Consider the following 13,299-nt stretch of genomic DNA (forward strand, 5'->3'; position numbering starts at 1 on the left):
TGATGTGAGACTGTCATATTCTTGTCATTAGTTTACACAATGACAGACATTAAGCAGATGGTTTGCATGTAAATAATGAACTAGGTTTGGTATATTGTGTTAGACTGAAAGTCTTATGATCTACTGAGTAATTATAAATGAGTGCTCATATATCAGGGGAGAAAGTATGGTTTTTTGGTTAGGAAGGCTACATTGAGTCTGTTCTGCTCAGCTGTGTATTTTTATGACAATGAGAGTCAATGGCTGGAATCTTTCTAAAAGGTATTGATTAATTCTCACCTCTTCATTGAGCTGCAGTTTCATACAGTGCCAACTATTGATGTAGTCTAGTGCTATATGTTGGTCAGATCTGAGCCTGTCAATAGCCAAAGTGGTGCCAAAGAATAAAAATATTTCATGAACAAAAAAGTAGACAGACATTGCCGGCTGCAGTGGATCTCCTGAATGGGAAAAAAAAAGCATATTGAGTTGTGGCAGAAACACAAGTATCTATACAAAAGAATTTTGAAGAGCTACAACGACCCTGCAGATGAGGTAAAGAGCTGCAAATGCCAAAGCCTTGAACCAGTTCTGTTAGACATCTATATTTCTTTTGCTCTCCTAATAATGGAATAAGGCACTTTTATTCTGTCAGCTTGGTTTGGTTAAGCAGTGATGAATAAAGTCTCATAAAAAGTCTTATAAAATGAGTTTGAAGGATTTTAAATGTGTGGTGTATCCAAGACTTTAAGGACAAATTTAAATTAAATGTAAGCAGTTTCAGAAATACTCAAATGTCAAATAGCAAACAATGTACACACTACAAGAAACAGAGCTTACACAAAGATAGAGATAATTCTCTGTAAGCTCTTAAAGGATGAAGAAGGTCTTATTAATGTTTATTTAATTTAGATGTTATTTATTTAATTTGTGTTGAACTGTTTGTATGAAGTCTTTCCATTTATTATGTAAGGAATAAAAGACTTTTATAGGAAAACAGTCAATCATGGGGTGATGTAATGTGGCCCAATCAACCCTGAAGTTAATTATTTTCCTATTACAGCATGTCCTGAGATGTTTTATTCCACTTATACCACAAAGAAAGACACATTGTACTTTTCATCCATTTTTAATGACATTTAATGTTGTAAAGCATCTGTTAGTTTGTGTTATTATACAAAAGTCTTTGTGTCTGTAAAAGAAACAAAAAAAAAAACCACACACAGCCCTGTAAACACAGTCTGCATGGCCTTTTCTAACCTGACATTAGTGCATTGTTTAATTAGTACACACACACACTGACATTTATAATCTCTCTCTCTCTTCCTGTGTATGTCTAACTCTCCAATCTTTGCTTGTGACAATTGCACACCAATCTTTACACTTTTTAATGAATTACTTATATTCAGCAAATGAACACATCAAACTTTTCATTCTCTCTCTCTCTCTCTCTCTCTCTCTCTCTCTCTCTTTCTCTCACTCTCTCTCTCTTGCTCTATCTATTAGATAATGTATGTCCCCCTGCACTTTGCAGTTCGTTTCACACTGATCGCAGTACGCACTGCTTTTACTGCTCAGTTCAGCTAATATCAGTTCTGCTCTCTACCACTGCCAGAGGATTTTCCAGAGATCATTACACACTGTGAGCTCAAGACAGGCAAAGAGATAGAGAGAGAGAGAGAGAGAGAGACGCAGACAGGACCAGACTATTCTGTGAGGCAGTGAGAGAGTGTCTTACCTGTGTAGAAGGTGGATGGAGTTTCTCTCTCTCTCTCTCTCTCTCTCTCACACACACATACTTTCTTAAGAAGACTATATATCGTCATACAAGGATCTTTAATATATCCAAATTATTTAGTGGTTGAGCTTTTAATTTTATTTTCCAATAAACTTGTGAACCAACCAGAACATTCATTCATTCAATCCTAACAGTCACAGTAAAAATAAATGACAATGAAAGCACCTGCATCATATATATTTGCTCTAATCAGACATTTAGTTAAATTATTATTATTATTATTATTATTATTATTATAATCAGCAGCAGGGGCAGAGAGCCCAAATTCACTCTAACACCCTATTTGGCCAGCTCCTCTCTGTCTCTCTCTCTCTCTTTCTTTAATGCTCTCTCTCTCTCTCCTATTGTGTGTAAATTGCTCAGTCATTGGTGATGGATGATCGGGTGAATGAACTGTGTCCCTTGTCGCTATTGCATTTCAGAGTCCACGTGCTTCCTCTTCCTGCTCTCTCCCTCCATCCTTCAGTTTCTCTCTCTCTCTCTCTCTCTTTCTCTCTCTCTCTCTCTCTCCCTCTCCCATCCACCTGTTTATTCAGCTCTTGTTTCTCCTATTACCCCTGCCTCCATCTCTCTGTCCTCTCAGGTATAGTCTGGGTAAAGTGCTTTAATAAACAGGTAGGAATACAGGGGCACTAACTGGAACCTAACACACACACACACACACACACACACACTTTTTATAGTCATACTCAAATAGTTTTTGATAAAGTACATCTGACTTGTATTAGTGTGTGTGTGTGTGTGTGTGTGTGTGTTCTTTAATTAGCTGTGCTGCTTTTTAATTAGCTGATGTGTAAGCAGAGAAAAATGAACATGTCAGAGAAGTAGGATAGATTTGCTTTGACAGATATGACTGTGCTTCTGGAAGCTTCACATCGAGCTGTCACAGTACAGACTCACCACAGTCAAGATGGTGTCTGTTCCTGCTGCCAAACTGTACGATGACACACAGCTGCTACAATAAAACCTGCAAAACTGAAGTTCCTTTACAGCCCCGAATAAAAGGCGCATTCGGTCTGCTCCAGCTAAAGTTAGCCAGGTGAGCTGGATATAAACACACTGAGCCAGAATCCTAAGTAGAACAACAGTCTAATGTTGTTGTTTAATTTTTAATATAAATGTATTGTATAAATTATTATAAATACAAACTTCTGACCAAGAATTTGCACCAAAATGTCCCTTCAGGTTAAAATAATTTCTTTTTATGATGACATATAAAAGGAGATTTCAATTTTTAGCTAAGTAGCTAACTACATACAGTGATTATGACTTCACAACCAGGAACAGGAACGCCTGACGAGTGTGAAATTTAAACTGAATGACTTCCAAGCTATAACTGGTCCTGCCCTCTGGATAGGAACTAAGGCCTCCATTTTCTCCTGACAATCAGAGCAATGGCTAATACATTGGCTAATTCTTACAAAAATAAGGCAGTTAGCACTCTCTTAGCGCACATTCAACTGCCCTGTGATGTGTTAAATTTAGTCTATCCATTTCCAGTTGTGTGCATTTCTGTTGCAGCTTCTTACTGAAGCTCACTCTTTCTTTCTTTCTTGAATTAAACAGAAGTAAAATATCCTGTAAATAACCAATATTTAACATTAGCTAGAAGTTGACTTGCTGGCTAGCAAATTTATTTTAGCTACTGTAATCACTGCTAGTCTGACCTAGCATTAGAAGAAACAAGCTAACTTAGTTTAATATACCCAGTTAATGTTAGCAAATTAGCAAAACATACTTTAACATGCTTTTTCAAATTAAATGGAGTTTATGCCTTCTAGAGAGGCAAAGGAGACATGTCATTTTATATGAGTCTTGGTTTACTCCAGCATATTGAAGTATTTCTTGGGGTAGGGCCGGGATGCTAATTCTCAACACTGCAGTCTGGTGGCTTATCTGTATTCAAACACATGTAGATAGCTGTAGTGCTATTTACATTGTGTAGCATGAGAAGGAAACAGCAGATGACAAATTGGAATGAATCTTGATCGTTTTTTACAGTAATTAAACTGATTGGGTGCTAAACTTAAATGACTGGAAACTAAACTGAAATAACTGGATGGTAAATTGAGCGCATTTGATGAGAGAAGAAGAGATCTTTAAAAATTGTAGTATTTTGAAGGTCTAAATAAAATTAAGTTTTTTTTTTTTTTTTCTTGGAAATATAATTAAGTAAGAGTATAGGTATTCAATTTCAATAATACTCAAGTAAAGTATACATATGCCAAAATAATATTTTAGTAATGACATACAATTACTCAAATATTTTCCACCCCTGCATGTGTTCGAAAATAAATGTGTGTGTGTGTGCAAGTGCAAGTGCATGTGTGTGGTTGATTTCTAACGAATAATCTGATCCTGCATTGGTTTCGCAAAATGCAGGAGCCAGTGTTGTAAAATATAATGAACATTGAATAGAGCCAATAGTCAAAAAGTTGTACCCATCCTACCGTGATTGTTAGGCATATTGGTAATAATTAACAGCACTATAAAAGCAGCTCTGCTCCCAACATTGTTCCACACTGACTACCTGCATGAATCTACAGTCTGGGCTAGAAAGAAATCAGCCCCAGCATCGCTTGTTCATAGTGATAGTCTGGGTTGAGTTGCAAGTCAGTTAAGTGCAAGGAAGCAGCTGGCTCAGAATGAGTCTAGCAGGAGAGAAGTCATGACCAAAAGCAAGCATACACCTCAGGATCTTGCACTGACAGCAGCTCAGACACCAGAGAAGCATGAATCTTTAAGTCTGTATCTGAAGACAAAGTCCTAAGGTTTTCAAGGTAGAGCCAGAAACTAGTAAATGTAAATGGTATTGAGGATTGAGTGTGGGGAAATAAGTATTCAGACACTTGTTTTTGTTCTTTAATATACTTCCAGTACATACAGAATATCCACTACAAATTTATAATTTAATAACTTTTGACTTTGTTCTTATAAATATGAACAAAAAGTACGTATTCATAAGCATAAACAAAGATACGTTTAAAATGAAATTGATAGGGAAAAACATATTTGAACACTATAATAAATAAAAATACCGTACATATACACCAATCAGCCATAACATTAAAACCACTGACAGGTGAAGTGAATAACATTGATTATCTCGTTACAGTGGCACCTATCAAGGGGTGGGATATATTAATCAGCAAGTGAACAGTCACTTCTCTAGGTCAGGGGTTTTCAAACTTTTTAATTCCATGGACCCCCAAATATGATGATTCCTTGCAGGGGACACCCTTGCCTAAAATATAAAGGCTATGTACTTTAAGTAGGCTATAAACGCGTAAACTAAAATTTTGTAATATAAAGACATATTACAATTCATATTACAATAAACAGACATCTGAAATTCTATTTCAATAACAAATTCTTTTATTATTTGGCAACTCACTATAGCCAGAAATGATTCTCACAATTAACCATTTTCTGTAGCTTTTTGTATTTTTGAAAAAATTGCAAAATATTTACATTTACTGAACAGAGTACCTTTTCTAATTAAGGCACTGATAGATGAAAAGTGAAACCTGAAGGACAACATCTGTAGTTTCTGTAGTGTTTTTTATTTATTTATTTTTTTTGTAGTAGCTATTTCTGGAAAATTGCAAAATATTTACAGTTGTTTTAAAAGTTGCGATGCAATATCATTGGCCATCTCGCCTATGCGTCTGCTCACTGTATTGTCCGACAAAGGCACACAATCTACCTTTCGTGCTGCTTCCTCTCCAGATAACTCCCTGACGATGTCTTTAGTAGCTGGTAATAAAAATGTTTCACCAACTGTGTGCGGCTTCTTAGCACGCACAATGTGGAGGGATGCCAAATATGATTTTTAAACACTTCTCAGGGACTGATGCTTGCTGCCGAAAAATACTAGACTGCCGGGCCAAATACACTCCTGATGTTTGAAATGTCAGTTGATTTTCCTGCCTCATTGGGATGTTTCTGCTGTAGATGTCGTTTGAGCTTGGATGGTTTCATGCACTCGTTGGAGAGAATCTCTTGACAGAGAACACACTGCGGTCTCTCAACTCCCTGCTTTAACATGCAGGTAAAACCAAACGCAATGTAAGATTTGTCACATTTTCTAGTTTTTGCCTTAGTGTCCGCCTTAGTATCATCAGATTTACACGAACTGCTTGCAGGATCGGGATTTTTCAAAAATCTTTCCATCATTTGTAGAGCACACAGCCACTAATTGCTCCGTTCAAATTAGCCTACTGTAAAATGCAAAACGATAAAAGCACAAAGTATTTTGGGATAAATACATTACAAGGATCCACTCATATAAATCACAAAACTATATATAGATTTGGTTATTAATAGCCTTAGGATAAAAAATAAATTATTTAAAACGAAACCAATTTACAAAAAAAGTAAATCATGTAATTTTTTTTTTCGCTGACCCCCTAGCGCCCTCTTGCGGCCCACCTGGGGTCTGCGGACCCCAGTTTGAAAACCCCTGCTCTAGGTTGATGTTTTGGAAGAAGGAAAAATGGGCAAGCGTAAATATCTGAGCAACTCTGACAAGGGTCGAATTGTGATTGCTAGACGACTGGGTCAGAGCAAAACCGGCAGGTCTTGTGGGGTGTTCCTGGTATGCAGTGGTTAGTACCTAACAAAAAAAAAAAAAGGACAACCGGTGAACTGGTGTCAAGGTCATGGGCGCCCAAGTCTCACTGATGTTTGCAGGGAGCAGAAGCTAGCCTGTCTGGTCTCACACAGAAGAGCTACTGTAGCACAAATTGCTGAAAAAGCTAATGCTGGCTATGCTAGAAAGGTGACAGTGCAAAGCAGCTTGCTGCATATGGGACTGCATAGCCACAGACCCATGCTGACCCGTATCCACTGCCAAAAGCACCTACAATGGGCAGAACTGGACCATGGAGCAATGGAAGAAGGTGGCCTGGTCTGATGAATCACGTTTTCTTTTGCATCATGTGGATGGCTGGGTGCGTGTGTGTCGCTTACCTGGGGGAGGCACCAGGATGCACTATGGGAAGAAGGCAAGCCGACAGAGGCAGTGTGATGCTCTGGACAATGTTCTGCTTGGAAACCTTGGGTCCTGGCATTCATGTGGATGTTACTTTGATATGTACCACTAGCTAAACATTGTTGCAGACCAAGTACACCCCTTCATGGCAACAGTATTCCTTAATAGCAGTGGCCTCTTTCAGCAGGATAATGCATCCTGCCACACTGCAAATATTGTTCAGGAATGGTTTGAGGAACATGAGAATGAGTTCAAGGTGTTGACTTGGCCTCCGAATTCCCCAAATCTCAATCTGATCGAGCATTAGTGGGATGTGCTGGACAAACAAGTCCAATCCATGGAGGCCTCATCTCACAACTTACAGGACTTAAAGGATCTGCTCCTAAAGTCTTGGTGCCAGATACCACAGCACACCTTCAGAGGTCTTGTGGAGTAAAATCAGCATGCCTCGATGGGTCAGAGATGTTTTGGTGGCACAAGGGGGACCTACACAATATTAGGCGTGTGGTTTTAATGGCTGATATATACTTAGTTTATATTCTAGATTTTTTATTTCAGATAGCCTTTAAGAATGTCATGGCTGGATCGGGAAGCTGTCACAAGGTTAGACTTTAACAGGAAATATGGCAAATATGGCAAATATGATACTGCTGCCAAACTTATTAACAAATTCAAAAAGACTGGAAGTGTTATAGACCAACTGAGAAGTGTCCATAAACTTAAACATAAACATAAACAGAAATATTTCTGGTCCCATAAAACCAAGTGTGAGCTAGTGAACTACAAACAGTACCCATAATCCTTTTCTGTCTCACATCAGTGTAATCAGTGTAAGCTGAAGTTCCAAGCATGTGTTTCTAGAAAGAGCATCTCAGTGAAGTGTGAAGGACTGTGTTCCTGCCTGCCTGGACAGAAAGTCTTCATATCTTACTGGACATGCTGGAAAGATATTTAGCTAAAGGCATTCTTATAGGACTTTAATTCCTCTAGAGTAGCGTGAAAGTCTGAAGTCTATCTCTGTCTGCTTGGGACCATGTTCTGCCTGGCTGGAAGCTGTGTCATGGTTCAGAGTTATAATGTGGTTAGTAAAGAAGCCTGTCTTCTTAGAGGATGGCTCCAACATCCACTCGTCTTTCCACATGGTTGCTCACAGCTTTTGGGTACAGAGCTCTCAGCTCCTTCCTGTTCTCTTGCTTTTTATTCCTGATGGTGGAAAAGTACAGTTTAAAATATGACCATTTCAGAGGCTTTTTCATCCACTTTTTGTTCTATTACTCAAGAAATGAGAGACGTGATCACAGGAAGAGCAAGGGCAATTGTAATATTTTTAGATTTTTAAAGGGATTTGTCTTTAGCTCTTTTTTTCCCAATAACATTTGCTTCTTCCTTCTCATTTTTGTTCATCATACTGTCAAACCATTCATTCTTGACATTATATTTTTATGCAGATGTGCAGCTTATATTAATATCTCAAGTCATATTTGAAAATGTGTGGCAATGTGATATCATATTTACATTTATTTATTTAAAATTCACTTTCATCCAAAAAAGGATGAAAGGCAGAATCCAATCCAAGTGCACTTAAAGGCAGAATCCAATCCAAGTATAAATCTTAGCAGTTAAGGATTCAAGAGCTATTTTTAAGCGTCAAATTCCGTGGCCCTATGAGTTCAAATAACAGTGCTGCCAATTTTCTGGTCACCAGCACAGCCTTAACTCCTGAGCCTGAGCCCAGTTATATGATTTGACTACCTGCATACTGCTATTTTATCTCAGGCACATCCCTTCACCAGCTGTAGATTCTCATTTGCAGTAAACATAATGCAGGCGCAACAAAGTGCAATTATTAATATATTCAGCTCTGGCATTACATCATTCTGTCTCTTTCACCCAGTGCTGTGGATTTCTACTTACTACTGCAAAATGAACAATGAAGATAACTTCTCATGACAATAAAATAGAAATAACCAAAAACAAGTGACAGGGTTTATGAGAATATTTTCAAGGCCACATTTATTTATTTTCCAAAAATCTCCTGAAGTCTTTTATTCTTCTTATACCACAGCAATTGCAAAAACACATTTTTTTTTAAATGAAGAGCACATCATACATACATACATATATACATACATACATATATACATATATACATACATACATACATACATACATACATATATACATACATACATACATATATACATATATACATACATATATACATATATACATATATACATACATACATACATATATATATATATACATACATACATACATACATACATATATACATACATACATATATACATATATACATACATACATACATACATACATATATACAGTACTGTGTAAAAGTCTTAGGCACCCTGTTTTTTTTTTTTGTACAAACTTTGTTATAGATTTTTATTCTGTAACTTCTATGTTATTGATTCAGTACAAAAACATTTTAGATTACCAAACATTAATTTTCTAGCACAAAATTAAAAGTTACAGAAAAATGATTGTATGTCAATAAAGAAAGCAGCATATTACATAAGAGACACTTTTCAGACAAAAAACATAATGAAGGCTGCTGGGTTTTGCTGCAAAAATAAGAAGCAAGTGCGACAGTCAAAGTCTCCAGAAGAACTGTGGCTGCTTCTGCAAGATGCTCAGTAACACTTACAGCTCATTTCCTTTAAAAAAAAAAAACTGCATGAATTGTACCTGAGACTGTTATTTTTTTAAGCAAAAGGTCGTCACAACAAATATTGACTTTGTTTCATTTATTACTGTTTACTGCTCTTTATATATATATTTAATGTACAAACATTTAATTTCATTATTTTTAAGGCATCTTTGCTCTACAGCATTTCTTTGCATGTGCCTAAGATGTTTCAGATCACAGTACTGTACATACATACATAAAAGATCTTTTCTGATATCACTTAAGTTGTAAAATCTATCAACACTCTTTCCCTTACCAGCAGCCTCTCTTTTTTCTCTTTCTCGAAGTTAGTAGGAAAAAAATGCAGCTTGTCATTACAGAAAATCCGTAAAGCCCTCTGTTCTGAAGGCTTTCCTGTGTCAGAAAACTTAACTGTTCATCCAAACCAATGTACAATTCAGACAAGCTGCAACTGAGCAGTTGAGTGTTAAGGGTCTTGCTCAAGAGCTCATCAGTGCTGGGAGTTGAACTCACAGACCTCCGATCAGTAGCCCAATGCCTTAACCACTGAACCTCTGTGCGCAGAGTTTGCATGTTCTCTCCGTGCTTCGGGGGTTTCCCCCGGGCACACTGGTTTCCTTCCCCCAGTCCAAAGACATGCGTTGTAGACTGATTTGCATCTCTAAATTGTCCGTAGTGTGTGAACGAGTGTGTGTCCGATTGTGCCCTGCGATGGATTGGCACCCAATCAGCGGTGTCCCCTGCCTTGTGCCCTGAGTCCCCTGGGGTAGGCTCCAGGCTCCCTGCAACCCTGTGTAGGATACGTGGTACAGAAAATGGATGAATGGATGGGTTTAGAGATAGTTCTAGTGAGAATAATGCGATGTGTATGAATCTCTTCTGTGTGTAACAGAGGCAGCGTGAAGTTTCGACTGCACTGCTGCTTGCTGATGATGTGTGTAATGTATCGAGGATGAAAGGAATAATCTTCAAACTCTACTTTAAGGAAAGTTAAGTGCAGATACAAGGATTGTTTCTGTCTTTGTTAATGCTAATATGTAGCATGATGGTTTTACATTTATTAAAATTTATTTAAAATATTTTACAATAAAGTATGCAATGTATAACAGTATATTGTTAATCAGTATGTAGGGGAAGATTTTAGTGAATAATTTAAGCAAGCAATAGGCTATAGGCAAAAGCTTTGTACAGCTTTGAGTGGGGGCGGGGGATAACAACAAACCATTTATTAGGTGAAAAAGCTCAGGGTCAACTAAGTCCACAAAATCCTTCAAAGTTTTAAGTCCACTGTTGCAAAGAGTTTCCTCAGTAGAAGGATTCACTGTGCTCTTGCTCTTCACATCCAGTTTAGCCCTTTTATTACTGGCTCTTTCAAGAGCCGGTATAGAGAGGCTGTTTCTCTTCCCCTGAATCTTCAGAAACAGAGTAGTTTAAAACGTAATGTAAAAAAAGGAAAAGATGTTAGAATGGTTGTAAAACCATGCTTCTATTTTAGGTCTATTAAAAACAAAGATAAATCCATATCCAGAATTTCCAGCTTCTGAAGTAGAGCTAATGGCCTCAGCATTACATTTTCTGGCCTAGTGAGAAGTATCTTCAAGAACTGGAAATGAAAGGCTGCAACTCTATGTGATTAGTGCTTGACAAGACCTTTTCCTTCATCTTCCTTAGAAAAAATTCTGGATGCTGAACAGTAGATCTGGAGGTGGGTTCAAACATGCTAAATTGTTCCATTGAAAGATGCTACCAGGTTATTACAAATAAAACATATAAAAATGTTTTGAAAAAAACATCCTCTTTTGGACATGCAGGTAGCATCCAGATCTATCTACTGAGGATGTCTTAAAATTTTCAAGGAGCCCTTGTGTTTTTTTGGCTCAGCTAAAAATCTTCAATGGGTATCTTTGCCATTTCACAGCTCCAGGGTCTCTGGTTCAATGCTGAGCTCAGGTTACTGTCTGTGTGAATGTTCTCACTGTGTCTACATGGCTTTCTTCCAGGTTCTCTGGTTTCCTCCCACCTTCAAAAACATGTCAGTAGGTGAACACACTATGCTAGGGGTAAATTGCCCCTAGGCGTGAATGTGTGTGCATCATGCCCTATGATGGACTGGTGTACCATCAAGATTGTATTCTCGTCTTCTGCCTACTGTTCCTAGGGTACGTTCCTGATCCACCACAACCCTGACCAACATGATCTTCAGAAGAGACTCTACTGCTAGTGCATGTAACTTCCCTGGCAGACAGCAACCCTGCCCTATTCCCCTCAGAACTTTAAAATGAGCACCATGGTTAACTTTGAGCATTTTAGCATTTTAGCTTTTAGCATTACAATACAAAACTCTAATCTTGGCTATAAGAGCTGGGCTTAGTTGAAACACTGCTAGAGCCTTCTACAAATACTTATGTCAAATAAGTATTTATTTACATGTCAAAAGCTTTTCCAGGTCTAGAGAAATCAGACCAGATTTTAAAAACAACATTTCATTTCTAGCTGCTTGCTATATTCATTGATCTAGAGATAATCCTAGAACTTATCTTCTCGCCTGCAAATCTCTTCTGGGTCTGATTTTAAAACCACAGACTTAGACAGCAAGGCATGCTGCCCTGTGTCTGATGTTTTTGCGCTTCAGACTAAAGAAGAGTTTGGAAGGAACATCTGTGACATGCTCTGAAAGCACGACTGGACCAGATCCCACTGTGCTGTTACACAGAGCAAATGATTCAGTGCAACTGTTTTAGTATTGAGATCCTCAATATGGTCACAATTTCCTGGGGGCTCTGCCAAATGCTGATACTGTTCACTGTTCATGCTGATAAAGTTCCACTGTTTCCTTCTCAAGACTTCTCATCGATTGTCTTTTGTGACAGTGTAGGTACTTTATACTGCTGACATAACTGTATTATTTGGGTCTTATGGGGTTTTGGTTCTTGCAGAAGAAAAAAAAATGTTTCTTAAAATGCCAGTATATACTTGCTGGCTGAATGTGCCTCACCCCACTAAACAACGGACCAAACCGTGGTCAGTCAGTGTAACTTATGCAAATGACTTCACATGTGTCTATGTGTATTCATAGAAAGTGCTAATTACCCCCTTCTACATACATGAGCTCACAGATTACTATGATTGGCTAGTGTTGCTCTGATTGACAGGGGAGAGAGAAAATATACCCCACCCACCCAGAGAGCATGGCCAGTTATGCTCTCTTGGACTCCCTGTCATGAATGGGTCTAGCGTAGTCAATGTGTATTATTTTTGTCAGCCATTAAAAATTCACCAAACTTTTTAATTTTTACTTCTCCTGTCCACACAAACAGCATTTATGAAAATATCTCCATCCAAATGAAAATGCAAAAATATTTTTGAAACTCAAAATGCCTATCGATAGGCATAATTTGCATTATGCAATAGGCAAAATGTCACAATGGTCAAAAGCAGTAAGCACTTTCAAATGTCAAACTCTGTCTATTATATCTCCCACTTCAAATGACCGAGGAGCCCAGCTTTAAGAGAGGAGCATTGCTACACCCACACTCACACAACAGCAATGACCTCATATTCTCTGGACAGAATGCCTTTCATCACTGTGCATTTCATGAAGAAACATACCATCTGTATGTTTCTATTTCTGTCCATTAACACTGGGGGCAAAGTGGAAGAATTCATCTGTCCATACATCTGTCCATCCCAGGGCACCAAGTAGATACACACTCACACCTATGCACAATTTATAGTAGCCAATCCTCATACTGGCATGGTTTTGGACAGTGCGTGAACCTTGAAAACACCCACATGGACATGAGGAGAATATGCACAGACAGCAACCCAAGATCAGGAATGAGCCACGGACACTGA

The sequence above is a fragment of the Pangasianodon hypophthalmus genome, chromosome 9, assembly GCF_027358585.1.
Source record: "Pangasianodon hypophthalmus isolate fPanHyp1 chromosome 9, fPanHyp1.pri, whole genome shotgun sequence".
Lineage (NCBI taxonomy): Eukaryota > Metazoa > Chordata > Actinopteri > Siluriformes > Pangasiidae > Pangasianodon > Pangasianodon hypophthalmus.